The following is a 12410-nucleotide window of genomic DNA, read 5'->3' as shown; positions in this document are numbered from 1 at the left end:
AACTGCGTCAACTGGCATCCTCTAGCTGGAGCGATCAGCTAAAATTATTACTTCAGAAAAACGCACTTTCATAAATTTCATAAAAGGAAGATGGAAAAATTACAAACCATATACCCAAAATCACTTTGCTGCCCTCTCAATCCCGACTGAAGCTCGGCAAGGAGAGCGTGCTTTCCGCAAGATCATTGAATACGCATCGGCTGATTTTATTCTCGCTGGAAGAATCCCGGTAAACGGGTCATACTTTCCAACGGAGGCCGCAGCCTTAGCGAGAGCGTGACCTTGTAAAGACCCTGGCGCCCCCAAATAAGACACGTCAACCAACGTCAAACAACTTCTGGATAAACACAGCGGGCAAAATGGTAGGAACAATTAAAAAATAGTAGTAGTAGTAGTTAAAAGGTGGACTGTAAATTATCTGTATGGTCGTCAGGCATCGGTGCAATTCAGGAATGAAACATCTAAGCCCAGAAGCAATGGGTGTTACAGGGTGGTATCCTATCCCCGCTTTTGTTTAACTTCTACATATCGAAGCTCCCTCGCCACCAATGGAGCTACCATTGTATCCTACGCCGATGACTGCACGATAACGTCTACAGGCCCCGGTCCACCCATTGAAGTTGATTGTAACAAAATAAACGACTATATCCCTAACCTCTTCGTTTTCTTCGCCTCGCGAAACCTGACATTTGCTGTGTTTTTTTTTTTGTCTCCTAAGAATTATCTAAGCGAGGATAAGCGTTTTTTACGCGCAAACCTAAACGTTTACGAGTGTAACAAAAAACACGGCTATTCTCACCGACCAAAACATCGGCGGCCTTATATATCCAAAAATGCTGGGTGTGATGTCCGATCAATCTATATTTTGGCGAGGCAGCCTGTAGGATTTGCTTATTTTCGGATCAGCACAATATACCGCAGACCCTACTCCTTCCACTACTTTGGAACCATCTGTGTGCACATGTATCGCCTCGTCCGCCACTTGCGCACTCTTGCGCTAACCGTCCACCTCTATTGTGGCCTTAAGATCTACCTCAAAGTGCAGATAGGGAATCAGGTAGTCTGTTCGTCTTGTGATTGATGACGCTATACTACTACGGCCATATGGTCGGCGCTCAAGCTGCCCCGAGGCACCGAGCCTGGTTGCAGTTGTTAACGTTATGTTCTTTTCTACCAGGTCTACAGGTGGAATGTGGAGAATGGCATACAGTGCAGCCGTCGGCGTTGTTTTCAGGGCTCCCGTAATGCTAAGCATCGATAGTCTGCATACCCCCTCTAATTTTTTGAGGTATGTTGTTTTTTGTATGGCTTTCCACCAAACAAGAACTCCATAGTATAGAATAGGGCTTACAATCGCTGTAAAAACCCGTGACAGCTTTCTGTCTACGATGATTCCTAGATATTTTGTGCAAGGTTTCTCCTGTAAGGTCACCCCTCCTAACTTAGGCCTGTTCCAATTTGGGACCTTGTACCTCTTTGTAAACAAGACCACATCCGTCTTCTCCGCATTGGCTTTCAACCCGACATTAGTTGCCCAGGTATGAATATCCCGAAGCGCCCGATCCATCAAAGAACTAATCGTTGGATCGCACTTTCCACTTATGACAATTGCAACGTCAACTGCGTAAGCCGTAAGTATTACGGGTCCCTCATCGAATCGCCTGAGCAGTTGGTTGATGACCAGCGTCCACAGCACCCCTCCCTGCGGCGTGCCCCTGTCCACTGATTTCGTGGCCTCGTACAATCCCCATTGTGATATAATCTTCCTGCAATTTAACATACAGCCGATCCATCTGGTTAAGGCTGGATGAACTTTAATGTAATTAAGACCATCCATAATCGCCCATTTATAAACATTATTGAAAGCACGGCAATGTCCAAGAAGACTCCTAGAGCATATTCCTTATATTCCAGAGATTTCTCTATGCTTATTACCACCCTATGCAATGCGATGTCTACCGACTTGCCTTTGGTGTACGCTTGCTGAGTTGTGGAGAGCAGCTTTTAGTCCACGTTGGACTTTATGTACACATCTATCAGCCTCTCAAAGGTTTTGAGCAGAAATGATGTTAAGCTGATTAGTCTATAATATTTGGGATACACGTGACCGATCTTCCCCGCCTTTGGTAGGAAAGCTACACGAGCAGTTCTCCAAGAGTGCGGTACATGATTCAGCGTTAACACCCATCGAAAATTATTTTAACCATTCCACGACAGCTATACTTGAAACTTGTAGCATGGCCGGGAATATACCATCTGGGCCCGGCAATTTAAACGTAGAAAACGTCTTCACTGCTCATTCGATCTTGGTGTCGGTCACCAAGCCCGGCACTACCCGCTCCGTGATCGATGTGTGAGTGATGTCTGCTGGCTCTTCTGAACCGTCTCCCGATAGGAAATGTGTGTCAAAAAGAACCTCAAGGGATTCCTCACTATTACGTGACCATTCCCCATTATCTTTTTTATTTCCCCTTGCTTGGCCTTTTTTCAACCGTGCTGTTTCGCTGGAGCACTCTATGTCCGTACAGAAACTTTTCCATGAGATTCTCTTCGCTCTGGAAATTTCACGCTTGTAGATCCTCAGTAGACCCCTGTACTCGTTGCGACACGTTCCGCTTTCCGCGGTCTTTGCGAGCTTACACATTTATTTTACCTGTCTTCTTAGAAGACTCAGCTCATTGCTCCAACGTGGCGGCTTTGCTTTTCCTCTGAATCTTCTTAGAGGGCAAGCTCTGGTATACGCAGTCATAAGCGTCCTTGTTAGGAATTCATTCGACTCCTCCAGTTCCTTCACATTGGCAATCTCTTTGGGTTGTCCCAGTTTTGTTTCAACCTCTTTCTTGAATTTAGTCCAGTTCGTTGACCTAGGGTTTCTAAAGGTTCCTCCCTTCTCTTCCCTCTTTAAGGGGATGCTGAAGCTGATATACGCATGACCGGAGAAAGATGGTCTATCAAGAACCATCCAATCATACATTGATATATCACGCTCGGAGCTCAATGTAATATCCAGAACATTGCTGGATGTAGGACCAATGTATGTATGGACATTTCCCCTGTTGGCTATCTGCAAATTGGTTTGCAGGATGTAGAGATTCGCCTCTCTCGTGCGTATCTACTCCTCCCCACGCATTGTGGTGCGCAATTGCATCTGCGCCTATGACCAACCGCCCTTTGCGCCCTTCCTCCAGTACTAGCCTTTTGCACTCCATGCCACTCTCATTAAGCAGAAGAAAATTTAGAAGTTTTGCAAGCCGTAAATCAAAATTTTACGGATATGTGATACTTGGTATTATATATAGATCCGATCAAAAGCGGATAAGGACCACGCCTACTTTGAAAAAAGCGGCTTACAGCTTTATTCTTAAAGAAATTTCCACTATATATATATATTTGGTACGTAAAAATACTTCTAGTAGAGATATGGTAGTACAAAATACAAAAAGGAAAATCGTTATAATCCCCTTCTATTTAGTTAATTTCTCCAAAAATAGTTTAGTGCCATGAAAAAAGTATTTGAGGCGATTTACCTCCGAAGGAGATTTAGACCGATCTTCTCTTACAGTTTGCGTCGTGCTATTTTTTATTTTCTTCAAAAATTGAGAGGACAAGACCTGCACATTTCATGCCGCTTCCTGACGGAATCTGCAAGGCAAATGAATTTTCACTGGGAAACTTGCATGGGAGAAATATACTCGGCGTGCATGCAAAACCCCTGCCGAAGGGCGACCCCGTTTAGAAAAACGTTTTTCTGACTTAGGCCGGGTTTTTGAGTACGAGTTTAAAATCTAGTTAAAGTTGACTAGAGTTTAACCCTGCCACTTCGGCCGCCATACATATAGGTAATACTCCTATATTTCTAATATAAAATGCTCGCAATGTGTTTTGAATTCGAAATCAAAACAAGACAGCCTATTCAGTTTTTGTGATTGAAGCAGCATAATTGTGACAAGAAAAAATTTAAATTGTACCTAAATTTCGATTATTGAATACAAAAACAAAAAACGTTTAAACAGCAATATATCGGCACTCTGTTGTTTGGGAATGTACCTAGCCTTTGTAGCAATAGAGGAGCTTACATACATACATACATATATGTCGGCCGCTTAAGCTGAGATGAGCAGCAAAATTTTATGTTATCGAACAAAGTGGCAAGGTTAAACTCTAGATAACTTTAACTAGAGTTTAAACTCGCACTGAAAAACCAGGCATTAAAAAAACATAAACCATAAGTCGATCAATTGCTTTGTAAGTGGTATTGTTCGTTTCTTTATCTTTACCCCATGTACTGCCAGCAAGAGATTTGAGGACTTTATTGCGGCTATGGATTTTCGGTACTATTTCGGCTGAATGTTCACCAAAATGTAGATCGTGATCCAACGTCACACACAAGATTTTGGGGTGAAAGACAGTCGGTAGCGTAGTGCCATTGACGTGGATGTTGAAAATGGTCGACATTTGGGACGTCCATGGTGTAAATAACGTCGCCGATGATTTAGTCGGTGGCAATGTCAGGTTTCGCGAAGCGAAGAGACTGAAGAGTTCAGGGAGATACTCGTTTATTTTGTTACAAAGCTCTCGATCTGTGGGCCTGGACCTTTGGCCTTATTGTGCAAGCGTCGGCGTAGGAAACGATAGTGGCTTCTTCAGGTGGTGAAGGTAGCTTTGATATGTAGAAGTTAAGCAAGTGGGGATAGGACACCATCCTGTGACATCCTTGTTTAATTCTTCTTGGTTTTGATGTTGCGTTCCTGAATTTCACCGATGCCTGCCGACCAGACAGATAATTTGCGGTCCACCTTTTAAACTTGGGGGAAGGGGATACCCTTTCAGGTCTTGTAGTAACGTGTCATGGTTGACCGCTTTTGACAGGTTTAACGCAACGAGTACTGTCCTATGGTGGGGGTTTTTATTTCATCCGCAATTTATCTGAGTGCTAATGGCATTTAGCGCTGTTTGTGCTATGTAATTTTCTGAAGCCATGTTGAGGATTGGCTAGTTGCAAATTTGCTTTATAGTAGGAAATGGCTTCAAGCGTCTTGGCTACTGGCGAAACGAGAGATATCGGGCGATAAGAATTTCCTATGTTAGCTGTGTTATCAGGCTTTAGCAGCGGGACCACCTTGCCCAATTTCCATTTTTCGGGGATGACAAAGATGGCAAAGGAACGGGTTGAAGACATGTGCTAAAATTTTAAATTCCTCTTTACCTAGGTTTTTAAGCCTCGGCATGGCTATGCCGTCTGGGCCCACTGCTTTAGATGGTTTAACATGACTGATGACATCCTCAATCTCTTTGGCGGTGATGGCAATTGGATACGCGCTGTATTTATGTTTATGTGCGCGTCTGTTGGCCCGCCGTCTAACTTTTCCAACCGTAGAATGCATTATATATTGTCGGCAAAAAGCGCTCGCGCATTTTTTCGCATCCGACAGGACTTTATCGTCAAAGGCGATGGCAGTTTTTGTCATTGTGCTTAGACGGATTCGATAGGGGCTGGACGTCCTTCGGTAAGCATTGGGGTACCCGGTGTGGCGTGATATCTCTGTAACTTATGAAGCTTCATCCTAAATATTTAGGGACGTTAAGACACCCATTTATAAATTTTCGAAAAAGGAGAGTGTTATTGCTTACTTGGCGACTCAACTTACCGAGGGAGTTAACATTATATGTGAAAGAGTGAAGAAACTTACTTTTCTCTTTATTTTCCAACATTTTTTGGAGACAGCATCGAATTTAACTATTACCGAAGTTACTGATTAAACGAATTAATTTGTAACGATTTAAAATAAATTCTTAAATATTTATGTGTTTTTAATTAAAATAAATCTCTATTAAATGAATAGTTATCATTTTCTGGAAAATAATCGTAATACTGGTAATACTTTATTTCATCATTAATCATCAGCGAAGTGTGTGGGAGTGGTTGGAGGAAAGGAAAGAGAAAGAAACCTGAATCAGAAGATAGGGGATTCGGAACCATGGTTTCATCTACAGAACATTGCCTTTCGGTAATATGATTCCTTTAAATGATCAAAGGCTGCTTCATATATAGGTCTGGAATTTCGGATTGAATATTTGGACCCCTTTACCATGTTACGGTCTGCTGCTACGGTCTACGGCTACAATCCACTTGGGAGCGTGTTCACGCGAACACACCTAGTGATGTGGCGAAAGTTGCGATAAAAGGTATCGAAAAAGAAGGAAAAAGACAGACCGGCCATCACTAGCAAAAAGAATGGCATTAAGTTTCCGGGAAGATAAGTAAGTGAAAGGGCGTAAAATTTTGGTGATCGAAAAACATCCTCGCCGGCTGTGCACCTACGCAGGGAATTGTCGAGAAACGAGGAAAGAGTCAATAGCGCAAAGCACCGAAACCGTTCTTTCCGACAAATCTCGATTCTACGCGGCTATTTTGGGCGGTAATAAACTCTGCACAGGTTATGTTGTGTCGACACGAGGTCCAGTTGAAGTAGGTCGGCGTTCGCAGTCACACTTAGCGAGATAAACCTCTTCCTCTACGTTTACTGAGAACACTACCACCTGCGGAAAAGCGTCCGACACCACCTCCAGGGCCAGTAGTACGCCGCCGCGTAATACAATTGACGTCAAAGAGCCAAGTCATCCGGCTCGTACAGGGTAGCGCGGAGGTTTATCGCCAGCCGGTCCACTCGGTTACCTGGACCCAAAGCGCCCACCACCACCAACGGTGCCTACTATTATCACGGGCATCACCATCAGTAGTATCTCCCCCAACCCATCCATTAGCGCCAACCACGAGCGCAACAACCACCAGACGTACCGCCACCACCAGCTGCAACGCACACAGCGGGGCCGCGAACATAGGCCTGCGGCCACTAATGTTAACACCTACAACAGGCGGTACCACCGACAGCAATACTAGCCGCATCTTCATCAGCTGCGTCCATACCGGCTATAACAATACTAGCGTAATCCTATCAGCTACGACTATAACGGCTACAACAACATAGCCGCATCTTCATCAGCTACGTCCATACCGGCTATAACAATACTAGCGTAATCCTATCAGCTACGACTATAACGGCTACAACAACATAGCCGCATCTTTATCAGCTACGACCATACGGGCTATAATATATCAGCTACAATGACAACCACAGGGCAGCTAACCTAGGCCTGCGGTCAGGCCAATTGCGACAGCGAATATCAGCGGTTAAAGCGGTGAGTCCGTTCCTTTATATTTTGCCTTCGCTTGAGTGAACTTATAAATAGCTCTACAAGTTTTTTTTAACAAAACAAAGAAGGTTTGCCACCGGCACCAGGTCGATGAGGAATAACCAAAGCATACGCACCACCCTATATGAAATGGTCATATAGCTAAAGCAGCCAAAACTATGTACAAAATTTTGATAATTCACATGTAAATGTTTTAATTTTGTATCCGACATATTTTACCGCGTTAAAAAGTTAGTTAAATTGTTTTGAACAGTGGATTAGATTTTAATGTGTAAAGACTTGTATAATGTAGGATGTCGTACATACACCTGCGAGCAATAAAATTGCAGCAACAATGATACGCAATTTTTATCATTTTCAAAGCAAAATTCTCATTGTTGTATGGAACAGAATTATATATATAACCTGGAACTCGTCTTAAATTACACTACATCGCGCTCCAAAACGGTTTCGAAATTGGTTGACCGTCATTGTCGTTTAAATCAGTAAACCCGGTTTTACAATTGAGGGAAATGGAAATAGAGGATTAATTGCTGCAACTTGCAAGCCAATTTGCTACCTTTTTTACTCGCAGATGTACCTATCATAACTATATACCACTATGCCTTTGTACTTACTTACTTACTTACTTAATTGGCGCTTAACCGTCTAAACGGTTATGGCCGTCCAACAAGGCGCGCCAGTCGCTCCTTCGCTCCGCCAACCGGCGCCAATTGGTCACACCAAGGGAGTTTAAATCGTTTTCCACCTGGTCCTTCCAACGGAGTGGGGGCCGCCCTCTACCTCTGCTTCCATAGGCGGGTTCCGATAGAAACACTTTCTTGGCCGGAGCATCATCTTTCATTCGCATAACATGGCCTAGCCAGCGCAGCCGCTGCGTTTTAATTCGCTGGACTATGTTGATGTCTGCGTACAGCTCGTACAGCTCATCATTAAATCTTCTTCGGTACTCGCCATCGCCAACGCGTAGAGGTCCATAAATCTTTCGAAGAACTTTTCTCTCGAACACTCCCAAAGCCGCTTCATCTGCTGTTGTCATGGTCCATGCTTCTGCCCCATATTGCAGGACGGGTACGATAAGTGACTTGTAGAGTATGATTTTCGTTCGCCGAGAGAGGACTTTACTTTTCAATTGCCTACCTAGTCCAAAGTAGCATTTATTGGCAAGATTGATTCTTCGCTGGATTTCAGTGCTGATGTTGTTGCTAATGTTGATGCTGGTTCCCAAATAAACGAAGTCTTTTACTATTTCGAAATTATGGCTGCCAACAGTAGCGTGGTTGCCAATGCGCATATGCGCTGACTCTTTGCTCGATGACAGCAGGTACTTCGTTTTGTCCTCATTCACCATCAAACCCATCTTTACCGCTTCTTTTTTTAGCTTGGAGTAAGCAGAACTAACAGCGCGGGTGTTTAGGCCGATGATATCAATGTCATCAGCATATGCCAGTAATTGCACGCTTTTATAGTATATTGTTCCAGTGTGGTTAAGTTCTGCAGCTAGTATAATTTTCTCCAGCATCAAATTAAAGAAATCGCACGATAGGGGGTCACCCTGTCTGAAACCTCGTTTAGTTTCGAACGGCTCGGAGAGGTCCTTCCCAATTCTGACTGAGCTGATGGTGTTGCTTAACGTCATTTTGCACAGCCGTATAAGTTTTGCGGGGAAACCAAATTCAGACATAGCGGCATATAGGCAGCTCCTTTTCGTGCTGTCGAAGGCGGCTTTAAAGTCGACGAAGAGGTGATGTGTGTCGATTCTCTTTTCACGGGTTTTTTCCAAGATTTGGCGCATTGTGAAAATCTGGTCGATGGTAGATTTACCAGATCTGAAGCCGCACTGATAAGGTCCAATCAGCCGGTTCACGGTGGGCTTCAATCTTTCGCACAATACACTTGAAAGGACCTTATATGCGATATTAAGAAGGCTGATTCCACGATAGTTGGTGCATTTTGCAGTATCCCCCTTCTTGTGGACTGGGCAAAGAACACTTAGATTCCAACCGTCGGGCATGCTTTCGTCCGCCCATATTTTGCTAAGAAGCTGCTGCATGCGCCTTACCAACTCCTCGCCGCCGAACTTGAATAGCTCCGCAGGCAATCCATCAGCGCCCACGGCCTTGTTGTTTTTCAATCTGGTTATTGCTATTCTAACTTCGTCATAATCGGGCGGGGGGACATATATTCCATCATCATCGATTGCGGGATCGGGTTCTTCATCTCTGCGCGGTGAATTGCTGCCTCCATTTAGGAGAGCAGAGAAGTGTTCCCTCCATAATCTAAGCACTCTCTGGACATCAGTTACAAGGTCGCCGTTTTCATTCCTACAGGAGTTTGCCCCGGTCTTAAAACCTTCCGTCTGTCGCCGTATTTTTTGGTAGAATTTTCGGGCGTTATTCCTGGTGGCTAGCAGCTCAAGCTCCTCGCACTCACGCCTTTCTGCTTCTGCTTTTTTCTTCCTGAAAAGGCGTCTCGCTTCCCTTTTCAACTCACGATAGCGTTCACACACTCCTCTTGTCGCGCTCGCTTTTAACGTAGCCCTGTAGGCAGCGTCTTTTCTTTCGGTTGCAACGCGGCATTCTTCATCATACCAGTTGTTTTTTCGTGGCCGCCGGTAACCAATTTTTTCCTTCGCGGCAGTATGAAGTGCTTTGGAGATATGCTCCCACTGCTCCTGTATTCCTTCAGGATGAGTTGTGCCCTCAGAGAGCAGGTGTGAGAGTCGAGTTGCGAAATCATTGGCAGTCTGTTGTGATTGAAGCTTTTCGACGTCTAGCTTTCCTTGTGTTTTTTGTTCCTTGTTTTTAGCCGCGTTGAGGCGGGTGCGTATTTTGGCTGCAACGAGATAATGGTCCGAATCGATGTTAGGTCCTCGGATCGTTCGCACATCTAAAACACTGGAGGCATGCCGTCCGTCTATCACAACGTGATCGATCTGATTGCGAGTATTTCGATCAGGAGACAGCCATGTAGCTTGATGTATCTTTTTATGCATGAACCTCGTGCTTGATATGACCATGTTTCGAGCACCGGCAAAGTCAATCAGCCTCAGTCCGTTAGGAGAAGTTTCATTGTGTAGGCTGAACTTTCCGACTGTAGGGCCAAAAACACCTTCTTTGCCCACCCTGGCGTTAAAGTCGCCAAGCACGACTTTTATATCATGACGGGGGCAGCGCTCGTATGTGCGTTCTAATTGTTCATAAAAAGTGTCTTTCACCTCATCGTCTTTCTCCTCTGTCGGCGCATGGGCGCAGATGAATGATATATTAAAAAATTTTGCTTTTATTCGAATAGCAGCGAGACGCTCGTCCACAGGCGTGAACGCCAGCACTTGGCGACAAAGTCTCTCTCCCACCACGAATCCGACGCCGAAACTGCGCTTATTCGCATGGCCACTCCAATATATGTCACAATTTTTGATCTTCTTTCTTCCTTGCTTCGTCCAACGCATTTCTTGGATGGCGGTGATGTCAGATTTTACTTTGACGAGGACATCAACCAGCCGGGCATCTGCACCAATCCCATTCAGGGAGCGGACGTTCCAGGTGCATGCCCTCAATTCATTGTCCTTCAAACGTTTGCCATGGTCGTCATCAATAGAGAGTGTATTTATCCGAGGCTTGTTGTTATATTTCATTGGAGTATGGTTTTACGTGGCGGGTCCCAAGCCCAGCGCACAACCCGCTCAGCGGGGGTGAAAATATTACTTGGCACGTTTATATAGCGAGCCGCTTGCTCCAAGACAAACGCCCGCTTGCAGCCGCACCTAGAGGTGTACAGACGCTGCCGATGAAATCTCCCCCGGCTAGCCCTTAAACCGAGTATGTCAGAGTGGCCTAGCCAGGTTGTCGCCTTCTCACATTAGCTCACCGCTAAATGCCTTTGTACTAGTATAAGCCAATTTAAAGGAGACCATTGGAATTATCTGCCAGAAAATAGACTGTCATGTCAAGGCGACAAACTTCGCTAAAGCGTAATATATTTTCAATGTATAAATCCAACCAATTTGTATAATAATGCGATTAGCTTTTAAACGTATGCCATTATGGTTTATTTGTATGTACGTACGTGCAACCCTTTGCAAGCACCAATTATGCCAATGTTGAAATATTTTCCCGACAACTTCTTTTTTTTTGATTCTGGACAATCATAAAGTATTTTACAATTAACACGAACACACCTGAATATTATACACGTATTTATTAACTTTTACTGCCTACAATTGAAGTAACATAGCATTCAGTAAGACTCATTTAAGATAGAATACATATGCATGCCCAGGCCATTCAATGCCATTTGGACGAATAAAGAAACATACATATATGTATATATATTTTTTTTTGGTATGGTTGATCACTCCTACCAGTGAATATCCATTTCCTTTTTCTGCATATATTTTGATTCCTTCACTTCTAACATACCTACCTACTGACATGCATGTACCGTAGTTCATGAACTGGATATTTTTTTTGTTGGGTACCTTGTTGACAGAGATAAGGAAATCAATTCATATGTAAAGAAATGCACGGATGTGCAGCTTCAAAATCTTACTAATCCCTACCTACCCAATAAGTTAAATAGGCTGCTCTATGTACATAAACACATCAATAGTAAGTTAACTTAACCAAAACTTGCTATTAGACAGATAACAGAATTTATGTACGCAAAGCAGAATAGCATTTAAAGAGGGTATTTAGAAACAAAGATACCAAACACGTTATTATAATAAATCTATTATACCGATAGGTGCCAACCTATATACGTTTATCAATTTATAAAATAGTTATGTAAGCCAACCAAAATTATAACTTAGACTTCACGAAAGTAAATAAAAAAAAAAGAATCAGATTGTATTGCCCTATGAGCAGGAAGCTCGCGAAGATTAAAACACATAGATATACTTAATGATATTTCATTTTTTTTTTATGATGAATTTTAAATAAATTTTGTAATTTAAAATGGGAATGCTGGCGTCGCCACTTATTTAGAAGGCATGTAGGCATACAGGTAAGGAGCCACCGGAATTTTAGGTGCGACGGTGGCCATGGTTTTTGAGGGTGGGATAATGCACCGGGCGTCGCAACACCACCCGCGGCGCCCCTATGTATATTCGGCCTTTTTTGTTTCCTTTTAATTTTCAGCGTTTTTTTTTTTCATTTTCAGCGTTAGTAACCGGCCATGTCCGGTTCGGAAAC

This window comes from Eurosta solidaginis, chromosome 4, assembly GCF_040869045.1.
Source record: "Eurosta solidaginis isolate ZX-2024a chromosome 4, ASM4086904v1, whole genome shotgun sequence".
Lineage (NCBI taxonomy): Eukaryota > Metazoa > Arthropoda > Insecta > Diptera > Tephritidae > Eurosta > Eurosta solidaginis.
This window is presented reverse-complemented; position numbering follows the sequence as displayed.